General features: G+C 43.7%; 2 protein-coding genes across 2 annotated transcripts in view; both read right to left on the bottom strand.

Annotated features, from left to right (window-relative positions):
- Positions 1–17886, bottom strand: part of LOC311228197 (uncharacterized protein) — a 465049-nt gene that overhangs the window by 26701 nt on the left and 420462 nt on the right. The window lies entirely within an intron of this gene.
- LOC311229089 (uncharacterized protein) overlaps positions 1–17886 on the bottom strand; it is a 68703-nt gene that overhangs the window by 26244 nt on the left and 24573 nt on the right. The window contains exon 2 of the mRNA XM_084315098.1: positions 6335–6402. The gene's annotated coding sequence lies outside the window, so the exon portion shown is untranslated. The remainder of the gene's footprint in view (positions 1–6334; positions 6403–17886) is intronic.

Raw genomic sequence — 17886 nt, 5'->3', positions numbered from 1 at the left:
TCTCCCTAGCTGAGCCGGTCTACACGCGTGTATGCTTTACCCAACGCAGTTGTGTGTTTCCGGGTTCCCGTGATTGGCCACTGCATCATGCATCATGAAATCTCTTCATTTGACCACAATTCGATTCATTTTCTATCAGTTAATTCCCCAAAAAAAAATTAATACACAAATGTGGCTGGGGGAACTGATTCACTCAGCATGAATGGACTATAGGTCAATAAAAAACATTAAACATTTAAAAATATATATATATATTCCCCCCGATTAATTTCAATTATAATCGATTCTAACATTTTCAAATTGATGCAGTTGAATCATCACATTAGAATTAGTGCTGTCAGGCACATTTACCAAGAATGTTTTGAATGTATACGACTGAATTCGGTCGTTAATTGAGCGTTAATTTATCGTCATCATTAGGGCACAAGTATCTTGTGTTTTATTATATTGTACAGTGATACAGGTGTAAAGTAGGGCCCTATGGAATCCACGGTCGCAGAATCGCGGAGGATTTCACAGAATTCTGAATTATCGCGGAATGGTGTGGAATTTGCTTAAATTATACATAAATCGGTTTTCATATAAATCAATCTTCACTACGACTCTAAAACGGTGACGCTGCACGGTCTACTGCATGGAGTGATGAAATGACAGCTACCAAATCCATTCCGGGACAACGGAACGCAGTAAATGAGTCTCTTTCTCTCTCTCTCAGAACGCAGTGCTCGCTCCGTAATAGTCAGACGTGCGTCTCTCTCTCTCTCTCCCTCTCTCTCAAGTAGCCAAACGTTAGTCCAAATATCCAGTTTGTTTTTATAGTGTGTGTGCAGCAGCGTTTCCGTTAGAACATATTCGTGCCGGTCTGGATGTCCTGCAAGATTTCTATCCCCGGACATATTCGAGAAATGCCGGTCAGCCTGGTTTTCCTTTTTACCGGCTGAATGCCACCATCGGCGCCAATGTTAACGTTAATATCGCCTAATCTATGTTTTAAATTATGGCTATGTGTCTAATCTGCCCATCGCATTATCAAAGACTATTTTCCAGTCGGTGCTGTCAAGGCTGTTTATCGCGTCGTTGCCGTTTCAGAGCAGTTAGAAAAGCCCCCGTTTTCAGATAAAAAACAGCTCTTTCTGGAGCATTCTATGAAAATAGTCTTTTAGTGGAATATTCCACAACGTTGATATTCGTCGGCCTTTTTATGAATCGTTTTCAAATAAACGCTAGATGATCAATATTATACGTGCACGCAAGCACATTACGGCCGCGCGCGGATAATCGCCCTGTTGATTTCCTCTCGGACTTTTAGTGAAACCGAAACAAGAAGACATTTCACAAAACAGCTTATAACTTCATCAAACTTACTCTGATTATCCTAACACTGATAACATAGAGTCCTTACCTGACATCAGATGGTATCCAACTGGTATATTCCAATTCCTGATCACCATTCGAAAAAATCGATACGTGTATGGATCCAACGCGATACTGTAGAACCTCATGATCAGCGGGGATCTGAGGTTCCAGAATGAACTGTGTCACTGGTAACCCTGGCTGGATCAGTGAACTGGAAAATGTGGATATAATGTCGCACCTCAGCCAGGAGAATTAAACTTTCCACTCGGGCCTGAACGCTCGACATTTCTGTTTCTGTTTTCTTTCACCACGGCATCAGCGGTCTCTGTGGTGGGCAGACAGACAGGCTCAAAAAAAGAAAGAAAAAAAGATTCACATCCGAGCGGCGCCATCCGCGCTTTATCAGCGTGAAGCAACATGTAATGATTGTTTTGTTCATCGCATAGGCTATTTAATTTGAGTCTATTTTAATACAATTCAAATAATAAAATTGTGCTTAGAGAAATTATTTTCACCGGACATTATGACCGGAGATATTTAAATATTCGGACTTCAACATATTTTGCCGGTCAAAAACCGGTAATTACCGGCTAACGGAAACGCTGGTGTGCAGATGAGGTCAGAGGAGTTTGATAGTATTTACTGAGGATGGCCAGATAATGTTGATATTTAAAGGGGAACTATCTTATAAATGGCCTTTTTGAGTGTTTAGCATTGTTTCCTAGCTATGTGAACTTATATTAATATGATCTATGTCTCAAAATTCTCATATTGGCGCATTCTTCCAATTCTCCTCTCACAATATTCACCCTCACTGAACTGAGTCGTTTGAAAATGTGCCTATATGTGATGTCATATAGTCACTGCTGCATGTTAATGTTCAGGCGAACACGACGGTGCACAGTGGTTTAGGTGGCGCCCTGCAGCCCAGGCTCAAAACAGCTCGAAATCTTGAGGTAGAAAAATGCTGTTTTTGAGGACTTGATTAGAAATACAAAACAATGAATAAAAAAAATATATATATTACAGAGGTGTTCCATAGACTCACAGGAATTGTGTAAAAGTGCCCAAATAGTGAAAGAAATAGTAAAATAGTTCCCCTTTAAACTTAAAAAGGAATAATATTTAAACTTAAAAAATAATTATACAGAGAGAAGCTTCAGCAAGTACAAAACGCTGCTGACCCGACAGAGAATCCCTCACTTGAGGAAAACACAAAGCGCCAAACCATTATGCATCACAATGGTGATGTCAGCCAGAGATGGGGAGAAGCATGAACCTTTAAAGGACATCTCTTTCAAAGAGATTACATTCGTTTTTTTCTGATTTATTTTAAACAAATTATTATTTAGAATCGATGCATTTCGATTCATCGATGCATCGTTACACCCCTAATACATGGTGTTTCCGGTCACCTTCATCGCTGCTCTCACTAGCCTTTCAATATTCGACTTACACTGTACTGCGAGTGTACAAAACCACGCTGCCATCCCATATCTCATCAGGCTCTCTAGGACAGCTTTATAAAATGTGGTCACGATCGCTGTGCTCACACCAAACAGTCTGAGACTACGGAGGAAGTGCAGTCGTTGGGCTAGTTTGGAACACAGAACATCAACATGTACATCCCATTTCAGTCGATTATCTATGTGGATTCCTAGGTTACGTATTTATATGATGCAACCTGCTCTATATCACAGTCGCCAATTACCACAGGGTCATGGACTCTCACTTCTCTGGGGTCATAGATCATCTCTTTAGTTTTGGTCGTATTGAGAATGAGATGATGTCTCTCACACCAGACCTGAAAGGAATCGATCTCTTTAAAGTAAGTCGATTGATTGAAAATTTTATTAACAGATTCCAGAATGGGTACAATACAGTACAGCTCAATACACACAATTGTTAAGGGGATGCAGACCAGAGAAAGACTTTCGTCTTGAATACATCAGGGTCCCCCATTTTCAATTCATCATAACATATATATGACATACAGATAGACAGTACTGCTACATCTATACATTTATGACATATAGGGATGGGTACCGAATTCTGTACTTTTAAAGGTACTTACCGAAACACGTCGGTACTACAGAGTATCGATTCACGTGAGATAAAAAAAAATTAAAATTAAAATTAAACCTTTTTTCTTTTCATGTCAACGTTCACACGCACAATATACGAACCTAGGATTTGACTTGATTCAACAACAAAGCAGACGGGGCAATGGCAAGCCGAAAACGGGCGAAAGTGTAGTTATTTGAAGTTTGGATTTTTTTTTTCACTACTGAGGTAGGTAGATTACATTTTTAGAGACTAAAGTACAGAAAAAAGGTACCGTTGGGTACCGGTATCGATTCACAGGTACCGGTAACGGTTCAAATGTGAACGGTACCCATCCCTAATGACATACCAGATTTACAAATACAGTACTGTTTGCGATACAAAAAGAGTCTAAAAAAGAGAGTATATACATTTGACGAAGAAACTGTACATTGGAGGAGGTTGGTAGGTAGGAGGTTGGTAGGTGGGGTGGAGGGGGGGGGGTTGGGTAGGTGTGGGGAACTGTACATTGGAGGTGGTTGTGTGTGGGGGGGGGGTTGGGTAGGTGGGGGGTAACTGTACATTGGATTATCGACAAAACTTTACTTGGTCCCAAGAAGAGGGTCTCGTGTATTATTGGGTTAGGACATTTACTGTACATTGGAGGGGGTTGGGTTAGGACATTTACAGGGGCCAGTTTCAAATTGCAGTCTCTCGTAGGTGCTCTTTGAGAGTGGTTTTGAAAGTGGGTAGTGATTCACATTCCTTTACAGCTGTGGGTAGGGCGTTCCACATTGATGTGGCATAATTGCGAAACGTGTTTAGTCCCTTGTTTGAGCCGAATCTGGGTTTCACATGATTTGCGGTTGTGGTATTCACTGACCTTTGGAAAGTATTTTGACATGTACATGGGTACCTTAGTCGTGTAGTGTATCTTGTAGACCAGGCCCATTGCAAGTTGCTGCACTCTGTCGTCAACTCTAAGCCATCCTAGGTTGTCAAAGTGGGCAGGGGGAGGTGGGTTCTAGGAGTAAGGTCAAGCAGTAGTCTGACCAGTTTGTTTTGTGATGTTTGTAATTTTGTTTTTAGCACCTTTGAGATGCTTTGGTACCATGAGGTGCAAACATAGTCGTAGTACCCTTGAATGAGTAATCCTGCCAGAGTCTTCAGGGTATTCTTGTTTACCAGAGAGGAGATCCGGTACAGGAATCTAGTTCGTTGGTTAACTTTTTTTATTACAGTGGATGCCATTTTGTCACAGGAAATATTTGCCTCTAGGATGGAACCTAGGTATGTAATTTCATCTTTCCTTGTGACAATATTGTCACCCACTGTAACTGAGAAGCCGTCGGTCTTGCCGAGTTTGTTATTTGAACCGAAGAGAATGGACTCTGTTTTAGCCAGGTGTAATGATAGTTTGTTATCAGCGAGCCATATGCAGATTTTGCCTAGTTCAGAGCTGAGGGTAGAGGGGCAGTCGCCAGCCTTCAATAGGATTAGAATAAGTGTTACGAAGGATCAGATTAAACCGAATATATATATTTATTAATTGATATATATTGCATAATATTTGTATATCGTTTGATATCCCTTGTGTATTCCTTGTACATATACACGGAATATCCCTTTAACCTAGTACAGACCATAATATTTCGTTCTCTTATTGGACAGCGGTCCCTTAGGCGCCACTGCCATACCCCCAAGGTCTAGTTCAAAGTCACCGCCAAAGACATGCCTGGACATGAACGGCTCTGCGCAAGGATACGAGACAGGAATAAAGCTGGTACTAGTTTGTTCACCTAACGTATAAATACGGCGCAGGTGAATACAGAAGTAGAGTTACCCAATAAGTTGAAGCCTCACCCACGATACAACGTGCGGTGAAGTAAGGCCTGTTTGGCCCCAAATAGAGCATTGAGACCGCGTGCGAATTAATAACTGAAGTATCAGAGTTTAACGCTGTACCGTCGAGTTCGACCTATTCTATTAATTCAGTAATAGTCTATTTATGTATAGTGTATCGTGCGGCTACCGTTCTACAGTGACCAGCATCACCAACGTTTCCTCGTACCAGCTAGTGTGCTTATCCAGGCTGGGCAGCTTACCCTGGCGCCTTCACCCGAGGAGCCCTAGACGAGGACCGTGTGGACATGTACACTGGATAACCTACCCGACGACTACATAGCCCTTTTCGGCTGGATTATATTTGCTTTGGTCCTGTAATTGATGGAGCGGAGAATCGTCTACACCCACAATTGTGTGGGATCTACCCTGTGAGGAGCAACGTCGAGCCCGCCTCTCAGAAGCCTGAGGCTGGCTAGCTTTCTTCCATGCGGAGCTGCATGCCGGAGAATAGCTGTTATTCGTCTGCGGATCAAGAGATTATTGCACCGTCTCCTGTACTTGGAGTCTCCCTATTCTTCGTTGACCCAGACTCTACTACCGACAAATCCTCTCCCCTTGCTGGCCTACAACCGGAGGGACCCTACCAGTATCTCCCGCTGCCTTACTAGTGTACCATAGATATAATTCCTAAGATACAGGTGGTATTCATTATCTCCTGCGTAATATGATAATGGACTTACGTTATTGATTTACTCACGCACATTCTTTCGCCTTATAAGCGCGACCCTACGTAAAGTATTGTTATATACTATCATTGCTGCTAATAAATATTATTATAACCCAGTTTTGTGTGGAACCGTGTCATTGTGGGAAGTGTTCATCTGATATACCTGTGTACTGTATGGCCAGTAGTAATGTACATAAGACAGTAGTGGTTTAATGATACCATACTTATATAATACAGTCAGGGAATTGTACCCCTCAGTTACAATAAGTGTGTCGTCTGAAAATGTCCAGACATGATTGTTAGGCCGACTGCTGCTACACTCATTGGTGTACAGTGTAAATAGGAGAGGGGAGCTCACCGCACCTTGAGGCACCCCGGTGCTGCAGAATTTGACCTCAGAGTGTGTGTCATTCACCTTGACTTGTTGTGTCCTGTTGGTAAGAAGAGAATAGAACCATTTGATTATTGAGGGGATTATCCCCATAAGCTTCTGGACAAGTGCAGGTACATGATATACATGATCACGCAACATAAAACAATTGTTGTAGAGACGGTTTGGGAGAGAGGTAGGGAGGGGTTTTAGGTTGTGAGTTCCAATTTCAAGTTTCTTATTCTTTTTTTTCTTTCTATTTTTTTAAATATAAAGTTTGCCAATAGGGATGTATCAGTAGTATTGGCAGTGGTAGTAGTCGTAATAGTAATCCACTATATTTTTTTATTTTCTAAAAAATAAACCAGTTCAACACAGGTAACCACTTTTGCTTCATTTCTTTGATGGCTCAAATGTATGCTCTAGTCCAGTGGTTCCCAAACCTCTCCTCGAGACACCCCAGCCATTCCATGTATTTGTTAAATTCCACCACCAGCACACCTTTATTCAACTAATAAAGGGCTAGTTAAGTTGAATCAGGTGTGCTGGTGGTGGAATTTAACAAATACATTGAACGGCTGGGGTGCTTCGAGGAGAGGATTGGGAAGCACTAGTCTAGTCGATTTTGTGTTTTGAGCACAAAGTTCATCATAGATCTAGCCTCTTTATTTTGCTCTCAAAGTGCACCAGATTGATGAATTTAACTTTAAAATGTACTAAAAAAAAAGGTCGATTTGTATTAAAAAAATAGATTGTTTCTCATTTACATGCCTGGAAGAGCTCAAAAATGTAAATGTCAAATGATATTTTAGGGTATTTTTTGAAGAAACACACTCCTCAATGCAGGGCTGTACAGTGCGAGATATATATCGCACGTGCTACAGCAACATCGGTCTGTGCGATAAATGGATTACTTCAGTAGCACTGGTGCGATAGGCATTCGGTTCATATCGATACTCTTATTTTGAAAATTCTGTGGCAAATCTCATCTCTGCAGAAGCGCAGCTCCAGCCATAATATCTATGGCTCCGGCAGCTAACAACGTTTGGTTCATATCGATACTCTTATTTTGAAAATCCCGTGGGAGAGTCTTTCCGCTCGGCTCACAGGACAGCGCAGTAGCGTCTGGAACACACATTGCAACATATCAAGGCTAGTGTGCCTATTTCGGGGACCCAAAACAAATCCCTGCTGTTTTATTCCGCAAGGGGGTTAAATGCATCTAACATGCTTTGCAATCGGGGAGATGACTTCCGGTGGCATGGACTGAACACAGCTTGCGTCGTGTCGCAGCAAACCCTCGAATTATCACTATTTTTTAACCCATAATGAACAGAAACTAAGTTGACTTCACCTCGACATTTATCAGCTCCTTTTATTTTGTAAGCAGATTCTTTCAAAACGATCTAATCGTCCTTGAACAAACACATGTCCACGCGTGCACAAACAAAGTTCACAATGGAGAACGCTGACCTAGCGGTACTCATGAGAAGAATTGTACGAGAAGAACTTGCTACAGGACTCGAAGCCAATCTAAAGCCGATCAAGGATAATCTAAACAAAATCCAGCTAAAGGTAACATCATGCCTGGACGCGTGTACCGCTTCAGCAACGGATCCTATTTCCGGGGTTGCCCTGATTGGCCGTGACGGCCACGTGACACGCCGCGGCCACGCCCGGCGGCAAAACGCCAAGGCTGCTGTGTTTCACTGCCGCTTCCCCACTTCAACGCCAGTGCAGCAGCAGCAATTGTTGCGCCACATTTTTTTTCTGAGTGCAGAGCTGTTTCGCCCCACTGCCTTTCACATCGCACCACGCTTAATCATTTATCATTTAACATTTGAAAGGCATACATTGTTGTCATACAGAAGTACAGAATACTTTTATCCAAAATGCTTCTCATTGTCGCGCCACATCTCCCGAGTGCAGAGCTGTGCCCCACTGCCTTTCACATCGCGCCACGCTTAATCATTTAACATTTGAAAGGCATACATTGTTGTCATACAGAAGTACAGAATACTTTTATCCAAAATGCTTCTCATTGTCGCGCCACATCTCCCGAGTGCAGAGCTGTGCCCCACTGCCTTTCACATCGCGCCACGCTTAATCATTTATCATTTAACATTTGAAAGGCATACATTGTTGTCATACAGAAGTACAGAATACTTTTATCCAAAATGCTTCTCATTGTCGAGCTGAACTCCAGCGTCGCGGCAGGTCAAGTCCGTGTTCAAGTACAACACAGCGGCGGCCTCTCTCGCTGCCGCGTCTGCTGCCGCGGGGCGTGGCCGCGGCGTGTCACGTGGCCGTCACGGCCAATCAGGGCAACCCCGGAAATAGGATCCGTTGCTGAAGCGGTACACGCACCAGAAGGAACAGAACAAGGCAACCCGACACTGTTTGTAAACGAAATGCTGAGCGAACTTTTTGGTCAAGATCTAGGTCCACCTCACTTGGTCAATATCGCTCACCGCATCGGAGCAAATAAAGGCAAGACGCGATGCCTAATCGCAAAATTGAACAACTCTGATATAAGACAGAAGGTTGTGCGTCTTGCCGGTGGGAAAGCTAAAGAGCCAGGTGGGCTACAGTACAACAAAGGACATAAAATCAGCATCTTCCGTGATGCCACAGTAGAACAACGCAAGCAGCAAGCCTCCTTTGATGAGCTCAGATCACTTTTACGCAAAACAAAACTGCGCTACGGGGTGGCTCACCCTGCGGGGGGGGTATTTGTGTTGAATGTTGTCCAGAGCTGCCAGACTCATTGTTTAATTTTCATTCTAGTGTGCTTTTCCAGGCTGTTCTCATTATTTCAATTGTATAGCCTACATGTCAGGATCCACTCGTATAAATCAGACAGATATGAATAACATAACGCTGGTCTCGTGGAATGTACGCGGTCTTGGGCAAGCTCTAAAGCGGGGCAAAGTGTTTGCGCATTTAAAGTCTCTTAAAGCTGACATAATGTTTCTACAAGAAACTCACATAAAAGCTACAGAACAGAGGCGACTGAGGGCTAACTGGATATCTCAAGTTTACCAGTCACCTTTCACATCCAAAGCTAGAGTTGTCGCTATTCTTTTTCGCAAGAATATCCCATTATTGAACATATATGGCCCAAACACTGATGATCCAAATTTCTTCCGCAAAGTATTTGATTTAATTCCAGACCTAGGCACCATCTATTAATGGGTGGAGACTTTAATTGCTACCTTGACCCATATCTTGATAGACTCTCCTCCCGCACCCCAACAGCCATAGCTTCTGTCCTAACATTAAATAATTTAATTAAATCTAGAAACATAGTAGATATCTGGAGACTACAACACCCAACGGACAAAGACTATTCGTTTTTCTCGCATGTCCATAAGTCATACACGAGAATTGATTATTTTTTAGTGGATGCAAAATTAATAACTAACATTGTGGATACCAAATATCATAATATAATAATATCGGATCACAGTCCAGTTTCACTAGAAATAAAGCTTGCTTTGCCCAAACAAAGCTACTGTTGGCGCTTTAACCCGTGGTTGCTCACAGACCAAGAGTTTATTAATTGTATGACAGCTCACTTGGAGGAGTTCCTTGAGTTCAATGACACAGGGGAGGTCTCAGACTCCATACTCTGGGAGACTCTTAAAGCAGTAATGAGGTCATATCATTTCCTTTGAAAGTTAAAAAAAAGGGAACAGCGCCATCGTCTGGTGGAAATCGAAAACACACTCCCGACCCTTGAACAGACTTACAGGAACTCTCTTTTGCAAGAAGACTATAATAAGATCTTGAATTTAAAATATGAATATAACCGCATTCTTAGTGGAAACATCGGTAAACTCTTATTGAAGCTCAAACAGAGACACTTCGAACTGAGCGACAAACCAGAGAGGCTGTTGGCCAGACAGTTGAAAGGAGCACAGGCGAGCCGTGCAATCCACAAAATGTTATCTAAAACAGGTGATTTGTTAACTAACCCTAAGGAAATAAACAACCGCTTTAAAGAATTTTATTCAGAATTATACACAACAAAGTCTCAGGCCACTAACGCAGACTTTACAATTTTTTTTGACTCCCTCAACCTGCCAAAACTGGATGAGTCATCCAGGTTAGAACTCGATTCAGATTTTTCAGAGAGTGAGCTAGCTGAGGCAATTAAGTCATTTCCTTCCGGTAAGGCAGCAGGCCCAGACGGATTTGGCTGTGAATTTTACAAGACATTTCATAAGACACTTGCCCCAATCCTACTCAGAATGATCAATGACTCCATTAAGAATAACAGATTTCCGAACTCTCTGTATGAAGCAAATATATGTATCTTACTGAAGAAGGGCAAGAATCGATACGATTCCATTATCGATTCTGCTTATCGATTCGATTCTTTATCGATACCCTTATCGATACCTGATCAATTTATAATTTACATAAATAAATTGGAAATGCAACAGAACTACATTTACATTTACATTTAGTCATTTAGCTGACGCTTTTATCCAAAGCGACTTACAAGTTCTGTACGACAAGCCATCAGGAAGGGCACAACTCTATCAGCTGAGCAACAATGTTCATCAAAGTGTTGCGTGCTACAGTGTAGGTTAGTTTATTAGGACAAGTGCATGACAGTACGGTTAGTTAGGGTTAGATATATTTTTTTTTATTCAGATAATGGTTGAAGAAGTGCGTCTTTAGTCGACGGCGAAAGATTGGACGTGATTCGGCTGTCCTAACTGGGGTGGGTAGTTCATTCCACCATTGTGGGGCAAGGACTGAGAATAGGCGACTTCTCTTTGATGACCCTCCCGGAGCTTGGATAGGAGTAGGTCTGAGGCGGCCAGAAGATGCAGAGCGTAGGGGTCTAAGCTGGTTAGAATAACAACATGCAACTTGACATTTCTGATTGTCATTTATTGTTGAGCCCCCATGTCAGAAAAATACAAAACTGTAAAAAATAAAACATTAACTATAGCCTACACTTAAATAAAATAATGTATTTGAGATTCTCTTAAAATGTATTTATTTTTTTATTCTTAAACTAATTTAATCTATTGAATAACAGGTTGTTATTCCTCTGACTTCTGTCTCACACACACACACACAGAGCTCCCTCCCCGGGCCCCTGTCCTATAAGGTATTGGCTTGTGTTGCTACACGGACACATTTGTATGTTGCACCACCACGGTACTTCCTGTCTTACAGTGTACAGACTTGTAAACAAACACTCCGTCTCTTATTATATGTGAACTAAACAGTACAAGGTTTACACAACAGCCCCCACCTGCTGTTTTATTGTATTTGTACCTGTACTATCCGCTGTCAGCTGTTTATCTCTCTTTGTGAGCTTGATTAAATAGCGTTAGCTCGCGTTAGGTAGCGTTAGCTCCGCAGCTAATTTTAGCTCACCCTGAACTAAATCAATGACTAGGTTCTAAAGCATTCAAGTAATTTCGGGAGAATATTACCAAAACCCAGGCAATTTCGAGCCCTTAAGGAATCAAATAGAGTCTGCCATGGCTACATGCTAACGTTATTGCGCAACTGTAGGAAAAACCTGGCAGCGATAATGGAATCGAAAGTCACGGGAGCCACACGGTTCCAGGCATCGGCCAATTAGGAACCGGTTCCCAACGGGAACCGGTTTTCGATTCCCATCCCTAGCTACCGGCCCATCGCCCTCCTTAATTTTGATCAAAAATCGATCACAAAAGTATTAGCCAATAGATTAGGGAGACATATTCCATCAATTATACACCCTGACCAAACAGGGTTTATCCCAGGCAGATTTTCATTTTGTAATGTGCGTCGGCTCCTGAACAATGTTTATACCAACCACGAGGACAACTCCAGAGCGGCCATTTTGTCCTTAGATGCAGCCAAAGCGTTTGATCAAATAGAGTGACCCTACATCAGGGGTGTCAAACTCATTTTCACAGAGGGCCACATCAGCATTATGGTTGCCCTCAAAGGGCCAAAGACCGTATAAATGTTAATGTAATGTAAAATAAATGTAGCTACACATTTACATATTGTTAAACATGGTGTTTCTGTATTTATTACTTATTCAAGTTATACATATTGGATATTAATTTGCATAAATGTAAAAATATATGTTAGCTTATGTTATTTTAACAAATAATTTTAGTTTATCAGAACCCCATATTACTCCACCAATCAATGATCAAACCATTCAAGTAAATAACAAAGAAGAATATCATCAAATACAAGCTATGACATTAAGTTTGTTCAAAACCTTTTTGTCACAGTCAAGAGGGGCAGAACTAACAACTGTGAGCTGCAAAGAACACATGGGACAGATGTAGCAGATGTTACAAAAACAAATGGCTGCACACAACCTTGCAGAGGCCATACATTAGGCTTGGGCGGTATCCTTATTTTCAAACCGGCAAACCTTTATGTTATAATACCCCGGTGCACGGTATTTGACGGTATGACTTTCATTTTCATCAGCGGGGGGGGGGGGGGGGGGGGGGTGTTACGTGTTACCAAGTAAACAAATCATCGTCAGCTCTCAGAATGATAGTCCCGTCCCGCACCGGTAGAAGCCCGCACCGTTTTAGCGTTAGCATCTAGCCTATAGCCATGGCAGACTATTTGATTCCTTAAGGGCTAGAAATTGCCTGGGTTTTGGTCATATGCTCCCGAAATGCTCCCGTTGTTTGGCTACTTCTATGTGCAGTAAAAACTACTCGAATGCTTTATAACCTAGCCATTGATTTAGTTCAGGGTAATCCAAGATTAGCCGCAGAGCTAACGCTACTAACGTGAGCTAACGCTATTTATTCAAGCTCAGTAGCTCACAGAGAGAGATAAACAGCTGACAGCGGATAGTACAGGACGGTACAAATACAATAAAAAGGCGGGTGGGGGCTGTTGTGTAAACCTTGTACTCTTTAGTTCACATATAATAAGAGACTGATTGCTCCACAAGGACCACAACAACACTGCTCTCGTCACAACGCTTTACGGTATTTTCACAGCACTGTCGCAACATTACACCGTTTTGACCTACTCGCTCCACTAGAGCGGTCTCGCCCTCTGCTGGCGAGTGTGTGCACTACACTCAGTGTGTGCACTACACTCAAAACTCCGTTTCACTGTTATAGAAACTGAAGCGCATCTGTGATTTTGACGGTGACGGACGGTATTGAAAATCAATACCGTAGGTATTTCTAAATACCCTGGTATACCTTAATACCGTCATACCGCCCAAGCCTACCATACATCCAACTAATGGAAGATAGTTTAATTAACTTTAATTAACAGATTGCAGAATGGGTACAGTACAGTACAGCTCAATACACACAATTGTTAAGGGGATGCAGACCAGAGAAAGACTTTCGACTTGTTTACATCAGGGTCTACATTATGTGTCTGCATGAACACACAACTGTAACTGTACTCAAAAATAACAAAATAAGGGTTGTCTCAGTTCACAACTATATTGGTCAAATTTTGGGTGGGATTTGTTTGCGTCCCTACAGCTTCTTATTCAATTGAGCGAGATGCTCGGTTATGTCACACAGCCAGTTTGCATCCGACAGTTCAGACAATATTTCTTCAACCCTTTGTTACCTATTCCGCCTGGATCTTTTTTGTATTTTGGGCTGTAAAATTGTCAAAGAATGTCTGAGGAGTAAGTGCTTTTGGCTTTTTTCCTTTGTTACCTCAGATGTTCAACATACATGTATGTGTAAGAATGTGTAATAACTAAGGCTGTCAAAGTTAAAGCTTTATTAACGCATTAACCCACAATTATTTTAACACTGCTATTTTTTAACCAAATATTAATGTAAAAAAAAAAAAAAAAAAAATTTTTTTTTTTTTTTTTTTTTTTTTACCTGAGCTCTTGGGGGGCCACATCAAATGACGTGGCGGGCCGGATTTGGCCCGCGGGCCGTGAGTTTGACACCTATGCCCTACATGCTCGAGGCACTTAAAAGATTTGGATTTGGTGACTCTTTTATTGCATGAGTCAAAATACTGTATCTCTGCCCGACATCCTCCATCCTCACTGTTGTGAAGGATCAGATTAAACCGAATATATATATTTATTTATGGATATATATTGAATAGTATTTGTATATCGTTTGATATCCCTTGTATATTCCCTGTACATATACACGGAATATTCCTTTATTCTACTACAGCCCATAATAGTTCATTCTCTTATTGGACAAAAGGACCCTGGCGTTCAAGTTCAAAGGTACCGACGAGACATGCCCTTACTAGCCCCGGCTCCGCGCAGGAATACGGCTACCGAAAGCAGAGTGGCACTATTTGTCCACCGTGCATATAAATATGGCGCAAGAAATGTAGAAGTCCTCTTATCCCTTAGTCCTTTACCCTTCTACCCAACTAAGTAACAGAACGTGAAGCCTCACCCCACGATACCGCGTGCGGTGTAGTATGGCCTGTTTGGCCTTAGAATAGCAGTGAGACCTCGTGCGAATTAATAGCTGAATTGCCAGAGTTTGGCACCGTATTTCTATTAAGTAATAATAGTCTATTATGTATGGTGCATCGTGCGGTTAGAGTTCTAAAGTGAGCAGCACCCCCATCGCTTCCTCGTGTTATCTAGAGTCTTAACCAGGTTGGGCAGACCACACGTGGTGCTTTCATCCGAGGAGTTCTAGGCGAGGACCGAGTGGACCTGTACATTGGATTACCTACCCGACGACTGCTGAGCCCTATGCGGCATGGAATATATATTTGCTTTGGTACTTTGATTTGTGGAGCGGATAATCGCCAACACCGGTGAGTGTTGGATCTACCCCGAAAGGAGTCAAGGTGAGACGGCGCTCAGACCAGACTGAGGTCGCCTCGCTTCTTCTTCACTGTGGAGCTACAGCTACAGCTACAGCCTACAAGAGAGCCAAGGTGTATTCATCTGTGGATCAAGATTCTACTGCACTGTCTTCTGTACGTGAAGTCTCCCTAGAAATCGTTGACCAGACGGGATACTGCCGACGGCTTTCCTACCCCCCCTACCGGCCTACAACCGGGAGGACCCCTACAGTATATCCAGCTATAATCATTAAGTGACCATAGATATAATTCCCTAAGAGCCAGGTTGTATACTTGCTTCCTGCGTAACCAGAGATTGGACATTCAGTGTTGATTTGCCTACGAGTACTCATTTGCCTTACAAGAGCATTCAAATCATAAATGTAATGGTGAATATTATATGTACCTTTTGCTATATATTAAATATTTGATTATTACCTTTGTGTGGACCTGGTTTCATGGTGGGAAAGTGTTCATCATATTTAGATATTGTGTACTGTATGGCCAGTAGTTAAAGTACATAAAGCGGTAGTGGTTTAATGATACCATACTTATCAATACAGTCAGGGAATTGTACCCCTCAGTTACAATTGGTCCTTCGAGCCGGAGGGTAATCAGTGTAATATTAATATAGTGGTATTAATATTGAAATGGCCTATGATGAACACTCCACGAAACGGTCCTCCTAAAGTAGAACGCCCGCAGCGTAGACGACAGCCACCTCAGTACTTAGAGGATTACGCTGCCAGTATACTACCTAGCCTTCTACAAACGGTAAACGCGGTAAAAGTAGAAAGTAAAATTATGTCCGACCCTATCAACCAGGATACCCCGACCACAGAGGCCCTAGTGGGTTCTAATGTAACTGACCAAGCTCACGGTGGGGACCAGGAGGGAACTGACACGACTTTACCCCCCGCCAAGACCGAAGAAGTAGTCCCCCCAGAGCTCCGGGAGGGAGACAACCCTCCAGAGATGGAACTCTGCACGGAACAAGACGAGGAGAGCGCCGAGGAGATAGAGCTCCAGGACTCCCCGCAGGGGAACGCATCCCCAACGGGTACAGCCAGGAGCGGCTCACCTCTACAAGCGTCTTCCCCCAGCGAGGCGGAGAGGATGCTGTCACAGGCGTTCTTCGCCAGCCTGACAGCCTCTACCGAACGCGATCGACTTCAGGGTGAACGCGATCGACTTCAGGGTGAACGCGATCGACTCCAAACACAGCAACGGAGCGAAGAAGAGCACATACGTCTGGAGCTGAGACGCCTTCAGACGGAAGAGAATATGGCAAGAGACCGGGCCGACACCCAGCGTGCCGCTGCCGGTGCCCAAAGAGAAGCAGATCTCACCAAGCGCGAAGCCGAGCGCGACAGACTACAAGCCGAGCGCGACAGACTACAAGCGCAGCTAATGGAGCAGCTGATCACCAGGGCAACACCCCCTCCCTCCACAAGGGGTTCCAGGGCCTCGTCAAGACACGTGTCAAGGGCACCCTCCCCTGACCGAGCAGGCGACCTTGAACTCGACCACCCGAGAGAGCCTACACCCCCCTCCGAACTCCTTCCCCGACCGGTCCAAGTGAGACCCAGCTACAAGGAAGGAACGGCGGACACCGCGGAGAGGCTAAATAGACGACTACAGGATCTAGATGACCTGGCAGAAGAAGAAGAGGGAGAAGAGGAGAGTCAAGCCCGACAGCAGCACATTACTCCACAGGACCAGGAGGTCCAGTACAACACTGTGATCCTAACGGTCCCGAGCCATCCCTCCTAGACCTAGCCGACTTCCTGGCGAGAGAAGTCAGCAGCCTACGGCTGGATACGTTCGTGCGGAGCACACCAAGCTCCAGAGAGGGACCTAGGAGAGTAAACGATGGCCGAAGATCGGTGACTGTCATGCACCAATCAGAATCGGTACCGAGCAGCAAGAACCACAGTACCCCCTCGATGAAAGAGAAGTGGAAGATGGTGTGCCCGTACTGCGAGAAGGAACACTGGTTGTCACAATGTGACCAGTTCAAGAAGATGACCGCTGAAGAAGTGAGTCACTGGATAAAGTCCAACAGGCGCTGTTACCGATGTGCGCGCAGTCACATGGCAGCCGAGTGCCGCCTAAAGAAGAGGTGTAGTCGGTGTGACGGAGCCCATCTGGATGTCCTACACGACAGTAACAAAAGAAAGCCTGCACCATCCAGCAGCACAAAGGCAAGTGTTATGTACATTGACCCCGCTAGCAGCAGCGGCGCCCAGGTGCTCTTAAAGGTGGTCCGTGTAACACTGAGTTACCAAGATAAGATCATGGACACTTACGCCGTCCTTGATGACGGGTCAGAGAAGACCCTTCTCCTCGCGTCCGCTGCGGCCCAGCTGGGGCTACGGGGGAGCGAGAACCAGATGACTATTCGGACAATAAGACGAGATCTAAAGACGATAAAGGGCGAGAATGTCTCCTTCACTATCGCAGCAAGCGGGCAGCCCGAGAGACGGTACAGGATTACTAATGCTTTCACCAGCCAAGAAATAGGACTATCGCAGTACACCTACCCCATCGCCAAGCTGATGGAGAAATATGTGCACCTGCGTCAACTCCCTATCCCGCTCATAGACGGTGCCACCCCGACCCTGCTGATAGGCTCCGACCATGCAGACCTCATAGTCCCGATAGACCGGGTCCATACAGGACCCAGAGGCTGTCCTGCAGCAGTCGAGACCCGCCTAGGATGGACATTACAAGGCCCCCTCGC

The sequence above is a fragment of the Notolepis coatsorum genome (genome assembly GCF_963971535.1).
Source record: "Notolepis coatsorum genome assembly, chromosome: 5".
In the NCBI taxonomy this organism is placed as follows: Eukaryota; Metazoa; Chordata; class Actinopteri; order Aulopiformes; family Paralepididae; genus Notolepis; species Notolepis coatsorum.
This window is presented reverse-complemented; position numbering and strand designations above follow the sequence as displayed.